This window comes from Lathamus discolor, chromosome 10 (genome assembly GCF_037157495.1).
Source record: "Lathamus discolor isolate bLatDis1 chromosome 10, bLatDis1.hap1, whole genome shotgun sequence".
In the NCBI taxonomy this organism is placed as follows: Eukaryota; Metazoa; Chordata; class Aves; order Psittaciformes; family Psittacidae; genus Lathamus; species Lathamus discolor.
This window is the reverse complement of record NC_088893.1, coordinates 4777624-4792531: the sequence shown is the minus strand read 5'-3', so window position 1 is coordinate 4792531 and position 14908 is coordinate 4777624. Positions and strand designations below refer to the sequence as shown.

At 44.3% G+C, this 14908-nt stretch overlaps 1 protein-coding gene across 10 annotated transcripts in view; it reads right to left on the bottom strand.

Moving 5' to 3' along the window:
• The window catches only part of KCNIP1 (potassium voltage-gated channel interacting protein 1), a 431381-nt gene that overhangs the window by 91166 nt on the left and 325307 nt on the right, over positions 1-14908 (bottom strand). The window contains exon 1 of one of the 10 annotated variants that reach the window (XM_065690148.1): positions 9017-9162. The exons of the other annotated variants lie outside the window; for them this stretch is intronic. The gene's annotated coding sequence lies outside the window, so the exon portion shown is untranslated. Of the gene's footprint in view, positions 1-9016; positions 9163-14908 lie in introns of those variants that run through there. 10 annotated transcript variants of the gene reach the window in all.

Genomic DNA, 14908 nt, shown 5'->3' with positions numbered 1-14908 from the left:
ACAAGGAAACTTTTTTGTTATGCATGTTTATACCGTATCAGAATTCCACTCAGTTTCCTGATACATTTTACACACTTAGAAGTACTTTACAGGACCTCATGCAAACACACACACAGTAGTGATCTGACTACCTACAGCGTTCCATTGTATACACCGTCTTGGCTAGAGGAGAGATAGCACTGTTATACTCAGCTCTGGATGTTCAGGAGAGTTTAGCACTCTGAGTAACCAAGGAATCGGTTTGGTTGGAGATGCCTCTGCTGCAAGGTCTGCAATGCCATTTGCAGGGAAGTCTTTGTTTTGCAAAGACCAACCATCTAAGAGCCAAACCCATGCATCATTCTGAAAGGGCATTTGGCCATTTTGGGATATTATTCCTGCAGCAAGGAAAATCCAAGAACAGAGGGTTTCCCCCCCACACTGTTGTGGAGGAGGGTTCAAACACCAATTGCCGTTACAAGTTTGTTCAGTACAACAGTCTGGAATTCAAAAGAAGCCTTCTCTGCAGGAATAAACAGTAGGATTGATTTTAAAATGGAAGTTTGGGGATTTTTTGAAGGTAAATTCTCATCAAAAGCTTCATTCCCAAATACATTTCACAGCTCATTCAAGCTGAGAAGCACTTATCTCCTGAACCTCCACGCTGCTGGGCAGTGTACGATTTAACTGTTGCAGTGCATTGTGCAGGGAGGAAAGCAGAACGATGGAGGGATACCCTGATCTGAGCAGCAGGCACTTCACCCGGAAAACTCAATAAAAATCCAAGCAATTCCATCTTCTATTCCTATTTTAATCAAAGTTAATCAGTTCAGTGCAGCCACCATTAATTAAGACTCGCTTTTCTTTCTGGAAATGCATCTATGAGCTGTATTACCGTTTCGGCTGTGCTTTCAAAACATTCAATGATTCACTGAAAGGCAGAGACCACAAAACAGGCTAAACTGTGCTTGTCAGGAGATGTAACAGCAGATAAGGCCTGGAGATTCTAGAGAAGAGGGACAGTGAGCAATTTTAAGCAGACAGAAAGAGCAAGAACTCACTCTTATTCTACTCCGCTTCCTCAGTCTTACACAACACCTACCTAATTTCACAAAAGCAGTGGATTCTCTGGGATTGAGATAATAAATCGATTTTACCACGTTTTCCCTAAACAAAGCACTATTTACTGTTATAAGGGATAAATGTGCAACTAGGTTTATAACTTGATTCCTACTGCTTTGCTCTTTCTGTCCCTGCTACACTCTTTACAGACAAACCAGACCAGTTTATTCTGGCTGCTGCTCAGATTGCTGCTGATGTACCAAGTGGCTTTTGCAGCTCTGCTTCCTACCCCTGCTACAACCCAGCTTTTTGGAAAGAGAGAGTTTTTCCCATCAGCTCTTCTCCGCATCGTCTCGAGTCTTTATTTTAATTAAAGAATTAAGAAATCATTAATTTCCTTATGAGTGAAATAAGAGTTCCATTCAATTTGCATGATCTTGTAAGTATAATTTAATACAAACAACTCAGTGATCCATCTGGATATTCACAGAATTGGTTAATGACTGTAAAGCACTTGGAAGAAAAGAAGTGGCAAATACTCTCATCTATCCATGTATTATGTTTAAACTGGCCAGGGCTCTCATAAATTAAGCATCTTGCTGAGTGGATAAAATTACTGCTTTCTCTCTTATAACCTGTAAAATGTGAATCCAGAAGAAAATGATACATACATTTTGAGGAAAAAAAAGGGTGTTTGTGCATGTGGTAAACCCTGAGCACTGCTGCTGGCAAATGCCGCAGTGACTGGCCTTTAGGGTTTGGGCTTTTTTAAGCAGTCAGAAGCTACAAGGATCTTAAACCCCACACTGTGATGAGAACAGCGTTTCATCAGGCTTGGGAACAACAACAGACACAACCACAGCAACAACGACAACAAAAGTGAGGCCTTTACATAAGCACTGAAGGGGAGAAATCCGGTTTTGTTCAGGGGGTGTTTTCTCCAGAGGCAATGCTGTCCTGGCGGTCCCCAGCTCCTGCCCCATCCGCTGCAGGGCTGGTAAATAAGCTAGGACACGGGTTATCTCTGCAGTGCCTCTCTGAGCTCCAACAATAGCACCACTATCATCAGGGCATTAAAGTTTTCTACAAAGGCAAATGAACATTTTATTTCATGCCCTGCGCCAGCAAAAGTGAATGTTCTACCAAAACGTATGAACTTCAGTGCATTTGGGGCCCACCTCAATTTTAAGTGCTCTTATTTAGATAAGCCTCTCACTTTTAAAGAGCAAAAGTCCTCTTTAGCACACCATGTGGACACTAAGATTGATCAGATGATCTGCTTCCATCCACGCAATAGCTCTCCATGCTGTTATTCACCTACTATTACACCCGATTTCTGCTATTCATCTACATTCCACCCTTTTTTACACATCGTGCTAACACAGACACACATTTGTGTGTTTATGAAGTTCCTTTACCTTTTAAAAAGTTATATGCCCTCCCTCCCACAAAACACAAGGAATCTTCCTAAGCAAGAAAATGTATTTTGTAACTTCTTTCAGAGAAAGACTGACAACTTCAATTCTCATTTGTTTTTACTGATTTTTAGTCCTCACCTCTCCTCTGTCCCTCCACAAATTCTACTCCTCTCTTCCCACTTCAGAGAGGAGATTTTAACAGATAACTGATCCCTGTGCACTGTATTTTACCATATCCTTTTCCCCAATCATCCTTTACATTCCCCTGCTTTCAGCTTTACTGCATGATGTCTGTCTGTATGCTAATGAAGGAAAGAGTTCCTTTATTTTGTGGAATGAAGACCTGCTTGAAAGCAGATTCCAGACAATGAAACCTCATTCCACACTCCCTGTAAGAACTGGCTACAATGCCAGATTGAAATGCTCTGAGAGCACAGACTGGACTTGCCCTCCACAGGCTGCCCTGCACTAGGGCTCTGCCTTGGAGCAAGCACTGGCCCTGCCCGTGCTGCAGCCCAGCATGAGCTTTGCTCACTGCTATTACAACCAACCCACATGGTCCCTTCTAGCCCAAATCCACCCTTTCACTACCAGTTCCACCAGGACAAGCTCCAAACGCATCACAGTGGGTCCTTTCACACAGCTCTCCGTAACCGTTGCTCTTTCCAGTGATCCTTATCCATGGAGGGTACCCATTTTCCTACTCATGGGTGACACACAAACAGTGGCAAACAGGGAAGGCAGGGATAGGCCCCCTCCAGCTCTTCTAGGGCATTTCTCCAGCTCAACCTCCAAGGGTGATAATGAGCGTTCCCCCTCCAGGTCCTCTTGCAGCACAGACCTCCTCCACCACCCCATCCCCTGCTGTAAGCACCATTGACACTATTTTCACCAGGAGAAATATTGCAACCAAATCCATTTCTAGGTTGACAGCACAGTCTCTGTATCATGCAATACAATTAAGCAGTTTTATATATGACATTCCCAGGAACTTGCTAAATAGCATTTCTCTCGGTAGAGGTAAGGTAGCTGAACAGTACTCGAAACAAGCAACTTTTGGATATTCAGAATGACCTTTTGTCCTGATAGAAGCCTGAATGTCCAGAACCTTACAGAATAATTAAGCTTTTAGACCAGGCATGGAATCACACAATAAAGTTTCAAATGATGTTCCAAGTCATCTCTTTTATTGAAAAGACATCTGTTTCACAGCATTATGTTACTTCTACTACTAGCACAGCATGTTTTAACTAATCTGCAACCTCTGAGACTGGTGAGCATGCACCTCTTACTTGGTCCTGATTTTTCTAGCGACACAAAGTGGTAGTCTCCACTCTGACCAGGGCAACACTGAAGGAGGGTCTGTTAGTGGTACTGAGGAACCATTCCTGCTCTGAATCCACACTGCAATATACAAGGCTTATTTTACAACAGAGATTGTGCAAAGATGATTTAAGAGTTTAGGGTGGAGACGTCTATCATACCTGAGCATCCTAGAGATTTGTCAAAAGCTTTGATTAGATTAGAACATGCAATTCACTGTAAGCTTAGGCCAGACCTTTTTCCATTTACAAGTTTGTTTTCCTGACCCTTATCTTATAGCAACCAAAATAACTCAAGGCATCCAGGAAATTAATGGAGAGATTTATGAGAGCATCAGTGGCAATAGCTGGAGCTTGTCTTGGCCAGTAATTGATAGATACATACAGCACAAAGTGCAATATTTACTCAAACTTTGTCTGGATGCAAATGCTGAGGTTTGATCATTTGAAAACAACACCTGGAAAAAATGGAAGCAAGAGAAAGACAGAAGGGGGATAAACACAACCATACATTTAGACATGCACCATTTTAACAGCGTAAGTGAAATAGAACCAAATTTCACATATATTTTTACATTTCAGTCATACTGCAGTTTTGATTCAGCAGTGGTCTAACAAATGCGGAGAACTTGCGTGCACACACACACGAACACACACACTTATTTTCTGCCTTCTCTTTCCTGATGGCAGAGCCATGGTGGTGGTACAGAACAACAAATTCTTCCTTCTGTACTTCAGGGAAGGGAAGAAGATTTACAGCAGCTCCTATAAAGTTACTTGGCCAAAATCCTTCCCTTGAACTGGCTCAGCACGAGTCAGTCTCCGGTTCCAGGGCAGGGGTGTTCAAGGATTCATGTTCTGGGTGCTTGAAAAGGCTCTCCAGATCCCATTATTAAAGGGGTCTCTAATGACCGAGACTATGGGATGTGCATAACAGAGAGGAGCCTGCTGCATATCACAGATGAGTTTTATTGTCACTTGTGCCCATGAGCCCCATGTCATCTGGCACAGAAACGCTGGCACAGCCTGCACCCACAGCACCCACATGCCAGGTTGCGATAGCTCTCCCACCAACCAGCCCCTGTGCTACAGCAGCCCTGGCCTACTGACAGATACAACAGAAGGTCCCTCCTCAGCATTCACAGGGAGAAAAAGAGACAGGGCTTGCAGAAAAAGCAATTCTCACATTTTAGAGAAAACAAACCTCAGCTACATCCATCTCAGCCTTTATTGTTATCATTACTAATTCATTTGGAGTGCGCTGTATTATAATAGCAAAGCCATTCGGTATTCACGCCAGCTGGGAACATGGCTGAGGTCCTTGCACACTGCCCAAGATGCAAATGTGGTGGCTCCCTTTTTAATAAGGAGGTTTGGCTTTGTGCCCTGGGAAAAGAACTGCCAAGTATCTCTTCTGTGTGCAGTGATACTCCCTGCTCGTATGTGCAGCCCCAGGAAACAGTGCCTTAGGGAATGGGACAAAGCTTGGAAATCCTCAAAGACCTGCACCACATTTCATATTCCTCAAAGGTCACATGGTAGAGATTGAACAGGACAAGGTGGCTTCTAACATGACACACAGACTGGTTCCCTCCCACCACCTTGTCACTGCATGCCAGCACATCAGAGGTCTCTATCTTCCCCGCAAGCACTGGGATAGGGCACTACCACAACTAACGTTATCAACTAGAAACAACCCTGATGTCCTCCAACATTGACATCCTTCCCCACAGAACAGGTAACTGGCTCCCCCAGCTTGCAAGCTCTCCTCCTGTCTGGAAAGTCTTTTGCCCTTCAAGCTGAGAACAACAACATGGGGTTGATTTCCATTACCCCCATCTTATTCATTGCAAGAGATCACCTGCAAGCTACAGCCCTGTGCCCATGCGCAGGCTCCCAGCAGTTTTCTCTCAACCCCGCTAAAGAAGGAGACCCTCTTTGCTAACCAGAATACTAACAGTAAAAACCCCAGACAATCTAGGAAAGCCGGTGTAAAGGCTGTCCCCCAGAGCGCCTCCCAAAACCATGAAACCTAAGTGTTACGTGGCAGTGATGTCATCACCCTAAACACGAATTAACAGGGCTTATGGTGAAAGTTAGAGGAGAAGGACTTCTTTTCTGCATTCATTCCCTGTAACAAACCTTGGCTTCACTTTTATTTACCGTGACTGGCCAGCAAGGTCCAGGGAGGACTAGTACATATTTAAGGTCTAAGCTTTCCCAGATATAGATAAAAGAGCTGTGTATGCACTGCTATATAATTTCTATGTTCCTTCCCCTCACCTCTCTTCTCCTAATTGCATTTACAAAGTGCCAAAGGAAAACAGCCCCACTTGGTATGCGAAAGATGATTCCAGGAGAGATTATATTCTGCTCCTGCAGTGACCAAGCATTATGCCTTCAGAAGGCAGTGAGAGTCACCAAGGTGAGTTCCTGTGATCTTCTGACCAAATGCTACCTGCTTTCTAACCACTGCGTCCTGTTGACTGTATTTCTAACAACAGGAGAAATACTCTGTAGCTCTGTTCTTAGAGAGTGAAAGATCGATCCCAGGTCATTTTGATGCAATCCGATCTTTGTTACGATATTGCTTCACAGACTAAGGTCAGCAATACAGTTGACACCTTTTTAAATTACAGTGTAGAAACATTGCATAGAAGAGCACATAAAGTGCATGAGTTTAATGATCAGGCTCTCAGGTCACTGCTAAATACAGAAGGGAGAAGATTCCCTTTGCTCCAAGCACATTCCCCTCTGATACTAAAGCAAGCAGAGAAGAAAATATACTCCATAAACTTTCATCGCTCACTTTCTCCCTTGCTCTTTGACAAAGGAGTTGCTGATGTAGACTTACAGGTCAGTAATACACCGACTTCCCTCTATGCCAGTGCTATAGAAAACCAAAAAGGTTTTTCCTTGCAAGTGCAGACAGTCAACAAAGGACACTGTGGATCTGATTAAATCCTGCTTTCAAGCCATTCCGTTGCTGTCAGGATTTAGCAGGGCTCACAGATACACTGACAAACACTGCCAGAAAGGACAATCTTCCTTCTTCCCTTCCCACCCACTGCCCTCACACTGCTGCCACCTGCGTTGCACCAGCCGTGGTGCTTGGCTGATCCCTTGGAGAGTCAATTCACCCCATTAACTGAGCAGAAAAGTAACAGTTCCTCTTCCAGCCCAGCAAAAACCGTGGCTATCTCTAAATTTCTCTCAGAGGCTGACTTTTTCCACAGTCAGCTGGTTCCTGGCAGCATTCCAGCCATATATATTCTGGTTTAATCACTTTCTGGCCATTCACGTTCCCGTAACGCTTCACTGCAAGGTACAGGTTATTTTACTTCGCACCCTAAACCAAGTGGGAGGAACAGCCACATGTCACTTTAACGGTGGCCAAATGTTACAGATGAATAAGGTAGCTCTGAACAAGGAAAAATACTGGTCCAAAAAGAGGAAAGATTGCAGGTATTGAAACGTGTGCTTTGGGCATCAGTTCACAATTCGCACAAAATGGGAGATGTGGTCATTTTCACAGGTGTGAGGAATCCATAATGGTGAAGTTGCTATAACCTCGCAAGGAGCATGGAGAAATAAAAGCAGATATGGGATGAAACAGTCACCAGAGCTGTAGACAGAGCAGCAGTCCCTGCTAGCAGGGGAAGAAAACAGGAATTTTGGGAAGGCTACCCCGGATGGAGGCATCCTGCCTGTGCAGCATGCCAACAGCTGCCATCAGACCTCGGAGCTGAAGCTGTCACTCCTGCTCTGTGCTTGTGGCCCTGGGCTGGGCAAGACACGCAGTGCTGGCCCAGGAGCACTGTGTGCCCAGCTGGACGGTCCATTCCTGCTCCCTGCCAGTTCGGTCTCTGCAGGGGAATGGGAGGTGCAGGCAGAGGTGATTTGCTCCATGGTGCTTCTGCCAGTTCTACCCCTCACCTCGCCATCTGCTCTTGGCCTCAGCCTCATTTCCTCTCCCCTCCTCAGCTAATGGGTGCTTTGGGTAAAAGAAAGGTGGAAAGAGCACATCTGGACTAGATGTGCATCAGCATTAACTTTATGGAATTGTTTGCTTTTGCTGGGGTGCAAGTAACACCTTTATTTCTTTAGCTGTTGGGTTTTGCAGGGAAAGGAGAAGAGAAAGTTTCTTGGAAAACTGACTGGAAGTAAAAGAAAACATGGATACATAGAAGTCACATCCAGAAGAGAAAAAGACAAGCCTAAATGTGCCTTACCAACAGCGCTTCATGCCCCAGCTCTTCCATTGCCCTCAACCCATAGGGCACTGCTCCAAGCTCCCTTGGCCCCACAGAATTCACTTTACTAAACAGTAGTCTCATACTGACAAAGTTTAGTTTTATCCACAATAACACATAGCTCTGGACCAGACCCTGCTTCTTGATCACCCCCTTCCAACTGCATTTCTATATACTGGGAACCCCCCCGCCCCGGCCCTATAGGACAGGGAAATACAGCAGGAAATCCCACCCTCTCCTAAAATTTGTTGCTTCTGAAGCTTCTGCCAAGCTCCCCATGCAGCCATACCACATTTCTCCATAAGCTTCCAGGTCACCCGCTCATAAACTATGCCTGAGTCTTTGACACATCTGCCTTCACTAAACCAAAACAACAGAAACAGGCTCCACATCATCAGTACCTTTACAAGCCGGTTGCTTAAAGCCCTCCTGGTTCCCTTGGGAGCCAGGACTGAGAACAGTTTGAATCAAGAACTCAGCGCTTAAACCTTGCAAGTCTAAACCAATTCCACAACCTTGGACGTTCAGTCTTTATTCTGAAGTACCAGCCACAGTTCACCAGGATTTTGTGCCAGAATGGAGTCTAGCAAAACTAAGCAATGTCTTTAGTTCAGCCTCAGAGCCCTCCCGCTCTCTGCAAGCCTGATCCATGCGTGCAGCTACACAATCCCAAATCTTTGCTAGGCTAAATAAACCAGTTGTCAAGTCTATTTATAACTAAATAACTTGGTAAAGAAAAAAGAGTACACAAACCAGGTTTCAGAAGCACTCAATATACTTAAAAAACATCAAGTTTAAAACTCAGGCATGAAAATCCTTAGCTTAAAGACATGCAAAGTAACAAACAGATCACTAAATAAGCAGCCTCACTTGAGAAGAAACAAGGCAAACATACCTGTCACAGCTCTACTGCATCTGAGCATCCCTCCAAGCCACTCAAGGGTGCCAGACATTGCACTCACCCCTTTGAGCCTTTCCTCACCTGGTACCCAGTGTTCTGTGCATTAGCACTCAGATCAGGTCCTCATCCAGCAGCAGGAGCCACTCCTAACCAGGGACCGGGTTTCACACAAACACATTTTTGTCCAGCAGAAATACTGCCTGACAAATTAACCTCAAGAATAATACTATCACTGTATTAGCAAACACAACCAGCACTTAACAGAGACACCAACACACTCAAACAAAGGCACACGCAGCACACAGATTTATCAACCTGGAATGTACATCACAGGTTTAATGGAAGCAGCTGCAGATAAACTACAAGCAGGTGAGTTGAGTTATGGCAGGTTTGCTCATTGGCAAACAAGCCTTCACCTGCACAAGGCTCTGCCTGCAGCAGCTGCAGTAGGGAGTGCTGAGAGCCTGGGCCTTATGGGCAGCCTGACCCCAAACCCCTACCAATGCACTCCTACATTCTAGCAGGGCTTGTGCCCTATGAAAGGGTAGAATAGATTCCTCTGAACCAAAAGCTTTCTGCAGCATGCACACGAGTACAGAAAAGGGAAGCTTTATGGAGGTAATGATGTCAGTCACGCAAACACAGATTCCTCTTAAAAATCACCTGCTAGACATGAACTGGTGGGAAGCACTGATGCTGACAGGCATGTGAAACCAATGCCTACTGAAGTAGTTTTCATATTAAACAGGTTCTCAGGAAACGTCAATAAGCTGAATTCTATGTCAAAATTAGTGGTTTTCATAAAATAACTTGTCATCTTAGAGGTGCTGAAATCCATTAAATCTCCAAAAGGCTCAGGGCTCCAGAAAGCCAGGTTATTCCTTTCAGGAATAGCTATTAACATGGATCATTTAAAAATAAAACTGTTTTAGTTTCTTCAGCAGCTGTTTTAGGAGACACTTTATAGTCTATGCTGATGCTTGATCAATTCAAATCCACATTAAACCTATCACTTCCACCAACAGCGCATTCACTCCAAATTGGAAGGTGAGCATCTTATATATTTAATCACTGAGCAAGCACGGTGGCTCTGTAAGGTGATGGTTTGACTTGTGATACTGCACATGTGCAAGGGATTAACTAAAAACCGCTTCTAAATATTCAGTATTCTGTGTGTTAGCGTCAATGATCAAAGATGCAGAGAAATCCTACTTATTAATTAATAAATCAGGCTTTAATCCCCAGATACGGAGCAACCAGAAATAGGAAGCTGTCACTCATGAAACACAAATCAGCATTTTCCATTTCTTTTCCCACCTGGCTAATCACAAAGAGCAATGAAACATGGAGAAAAAACTTACTGGCTTTTTGGGGAAAAAAATCAATGCCAAAAGGGCTTTTTTGTCAACTGACTGTAATTGTGCAAAGAACATTATTTCAAATTTGATTTTCTGACCAAGTACTTTAACAGAGAAAGCACAAAACTAGGAGAGAAAAGATACGGCATTTTTAAATGGCAAAACCTGCAAAGGAAATTGAAAATCCTCAGCATACTTCTAGTGATGTTGGGATTCACAGCAGATTTGCCAAGCTGTATGAATTTTTATCATAGATCACTTACATACCAACATTTACTTTCTTAACGGACATTTTTCCTTGAATGAATGCTCAAATGTGTACTGAAGCGGAAGGTTGTAAGTTAATTGCTATTGTCATTTCTACCCAATTACTGCCTCCACTAAAGCTGTCATGCAGCAAAGGCAAGAAAGAGAAACACCACCGCTGAGGGTGAACTTCCTGGCTTTTATTGCTCTGTCAAAACGTTATCATTCTCTAATCACAGGTTTTCATGCAAAAGAGCTCAAACGGCAGCGAAATCCCAGTTTATTAATGGCAAGGAGCAGGATTAAGCACCTAAGCAGTGCTTAAGTTTTTAGGAAGCTGGTACTTGGAGGAAGTCCCAAACGAAGCCAAGCTGAGCTTTGTGTCACCTGGGAGTCAGGCTCTGCCGAGGGGCTTCTGAAGGGCTACACACTGTGCAGGCAGCAGGAGGGTGCTGGGAAGTCAAAGAGGAGTGGTCCTGTACCACAGGGAATTTGGCACTTCCTTCCCACGGGCATTCACTGCCGTGAAGCCTTTCAGCTTCCAAGTTTGGGGAGCAGGAATCCTGGCACTCATCAAGGACACACAAAACCAAGTTTACAGTGCTATCTATACATATCCTTGGAGTGCTCTCGCCAACAGACACCAGGGCTGCTCTCTGGCTTTATCTATACTAAAACCATCTCTATTACAAGCTGGACCCCAACCAAAGATGCTGGAAGAGATCAGGACCAGAGTATCTCCTAAGGTGAGATGTGTTCTCCTGGGAAAGGGGAACACACAATCAAATCTCACTTCATAAAGAAGGAATTTCACCCCCTAAACCAGACCAGGGCTCCAGCCTCTTGGGAGAGGAGTTTCCTCCTCAGACTCCACAAATCTAGCTTGTGGTTTCCTTAGCACCTGCCTAGACTCTATTCTGTGAACTACCTAAACTTCTAAAATAAGCTGAAATTAAATGTCCTGCATATATGTCACTTCAGTAGTTTATTTTTGGCTAAAACTATTGATTTAAAGGTGTCAAATTCAGGTACTGATTATGATTCTGCTGCATAAATATTTCAATAGAACAAATTCCACACCAATTCCACAGGTGAATTCGTCACCTCCTTTCAACCCCATTGCAATGCTTTCCCCTCTATCACTGCTGAGCCCTGCAACAAAGTAATCTCAAACATACAGAGAGCACAGGGGAGAAGATAACATAGTGCAATGGATTATGACAGGAGATGACACAGCAATGTATTAGTGTATCGATAGATCCACAGCTATCCAAAGTTACAATCATTAAACAGCAGCTGAATCTACCGATGTGATTGTGCATGGATCACACACTTTCAGATACGGGTGGTTTTGTGCAGCATTTGTGGATTAGCATTTGTTGGTTTTAATGCCATTAGGGAAGCTAACACACTCATTGTGCCCCTGCTCATCTGTGGCCTTCACTCCACACAGGAGGCTCTGCTCCTATGTGCAAACCTTTCCAGATGCTTTCTGCAGAAACCACTACTGCTCGCAGCAAAACTTCACCAAGATACAGGCCTGCTTCTAAGCAGCAGTGTTTGTAATAGATGTATTTACACGTCTCAGCATCTCTTTCCCCATAAGTCACTCATACATGAGTCTTTCCCTGGAAATGAAGCATGAAAGTGAGGGAAGCTGTTCACAGCTTGATGACTGCATTTCCTTGGGTCTGCAAGCCAAATTACTAGGAGTGTGTGAATACACAGAAAGCTTATTTACAAATTAGGCTGTTAGAAAACTTGGATCCAAAGGAAGGCATCTGTGTGTTTCCTGTGTTACAAATACTCGTGTTTGGTTGCCTCAAACTGCTTGGTTCTTTGGGTACTGGGCGATATCCATTGCTGAGAATGATTTCTTAGAGATTTTTCTCTAAAAAAAAGCACAGCAATTTACAAATATCATTGTTTCCTGCTTCTGAAGTGACCAAGGAATATCATCACTGGGTCAAACCATGACGCCATTACCAGACTCCCCGGGTATGGAAACCAGAGCAGCAGAGGAGAATACGCAGTACTGGACAGCTCCCAGACTGGTGCTGGAGCATGTCCAACTTTGACCATTTCTCCTTCAAATTTCTAGGATGACTGTCTCCCTTCCCAGCTAAAGGGCAATGATAACAGAGGGATCTGATACCTTCCCCTTCTGCTCTTACAAGCTGTACTGAAGCTTTCAAAGTACTTGCTGAGGTGCTGAAAGAAACCAACCTTACAAACCTAAGAGAGAATTCAGCCAAATGGCTGAAGTCTTGCACTAAATCCTGCTAAGGAGCAAACTTCCATCAAGTGGTAACCTGCGGTGCTTATAGCAGTGACTATCAAATTCTGAGTGCTCCACACACAGCTCTGAAAACCTGCCAAGCCAATTGAGTTAGGGCTTAGTTACCAGCTCATTAAAATACATGGAGCTGACACGGGTGAATTTCCTTGTCTGCTTTCCTAATCCCAGCTTTCGTGTTTACGCTACACAAATTTTACGTGTGGCTAAACAAGTACCAAGTCGAAACTCCAAGTTTTCAGACTTCTTCCCTTGGGTTCAGATTTTGTCACCAGCACTACATGTATTACAGATCATGGCAAGATGAGTAGCTGGAATCAATTACATTGTAAGAACCACTTCTTTGTTTGAACCCCTGGAGTAATGAGTAATTTACTTTACTATTAGAAGGGATGACAGGCACCAGAACCTGCAGTGAATCATTATTAAAGCCAATGGATGGCTTATTCACACTATCAAGAAAGATTAAAGCCTAATGTATCTGGGTGAAATCCAGGCTTTCACTGAGAAAATAGTAAAATATATGTTTTAATTGAGTGGGTCCCTTGGATTTTACAAGTCCACACTGACGGTACGCACTTCCCCAAATTAGGTCTAATCTTTAGAGATAAAGGACAACTGTTCTCTGTTAGTTTATTAGAAGAGCGAGGATTTTCATTTGAAACTTGCTAATGAGAGAAAAGCAGGTAGCTGATTGTGGAATTCCATCCTGACCTCATGTTGGTTTGTTTGGTAAATTACTGTTAGGCCTTTTAATCCCAAATTTTTTAATTTTGGCAAACTTTTTGATCAGGAATTTTGGGAATTCATTTGGAATAACTGAAAATTAATTTTCTTTACAGCACTATATTGTGAGCTTCATGTATTTTATGTGATGTATGTGATGAGCACTGGAATACAAAAGCCTTTATATTGTCTTTAAAACGAGCAAAGCCATTGCTACACAGAAACAACTGAAAAGCCCTTCAACTTGCTTTGCTGTTGTAGATCGAAGCTTTACTTCCCTGTGTTTTCCCAAGTTTCTCCCAGGGGGTGACATGATGCTCTCCAGGACCCCTCTGACCTGTTTGTCCCTCGGCTGGTCCTGGCGAGAGCGGTCACTGCTCCTCTCTGCTCAGAGATGTTTGATTTTGCTTTCCCACCCTTCTTGTTTTGGCCACTACTCAAGGAAGGGCAAAAGGCTGCCTGGAGTGAGGAACAGTGCGTGAAAGCCCACCCTGCCACAGCAGGAGTGCGTGAGGGCTGGGTGAGAGCGGCTGGGTGGCAGCTGGCCAGGGCAACCCAGCGCCACCAGAGAAATCCAGCAACTTCCGACAAAGAGAGAGCGTGGCGGTTCATTTTTCTCACTGCTCGTGCATTCAAGAATGGCAAAGAGAAGAGAGGCAACAATTTCCTTCACAGAGCCAGAGAGCCATCAGGGTTGGAAGGGCCCTCTGGAGATCACCCAGTCCAACCCCCTGCTGAGGCAGGGCCACCCAGAGCAGGGCACACAGGAACGTGTCCAGGCGGGTTTGGGATGTCTCCACAGAGGAAGACTCCACAACCCCCTGGGCAGCTGTGCCAGGGCTCTGCTGCCCTCAATGTAAAGAAGTTCTTGCTCATGTTGAGGTGAAACTGGTTGTGTTTTAGTTCATGGCCATTGCTCCTTGTCCTGGCACTGGGCACCACTGAAAAGGGGCTGGCACCATCCTCCTGGCACCTGCCTCTGAGATACTGATCCCATTGATGGGATCCCCTCTCAGTCTGCTCTTCTCCAGACTGAACAGGCCCAGCTCCTGCAATCTCTCCTCATAAGAGAGGTGCTCCAGACCCCTGAGCATCCTTACAGATATATTCAGAACAACAATGTATTTCCAGTAACAGGGATTCATACTAGTGGCCCAGTTTCACCATGGCAATGAAAAGGAAAGAAATGCTTTCCTGATGCTGATGATTCCCTTCTGGACACTGCTGTTAGGCTTTATCTCCAGCCACAGGACTCTCAAAACCCCAAATAATCCCTGTAGACAAGCATTGCCTTTCGAGGTTCTACCTGATCAAGAGACATCAGGTATGCCTTCTGGTCTTGTGCAA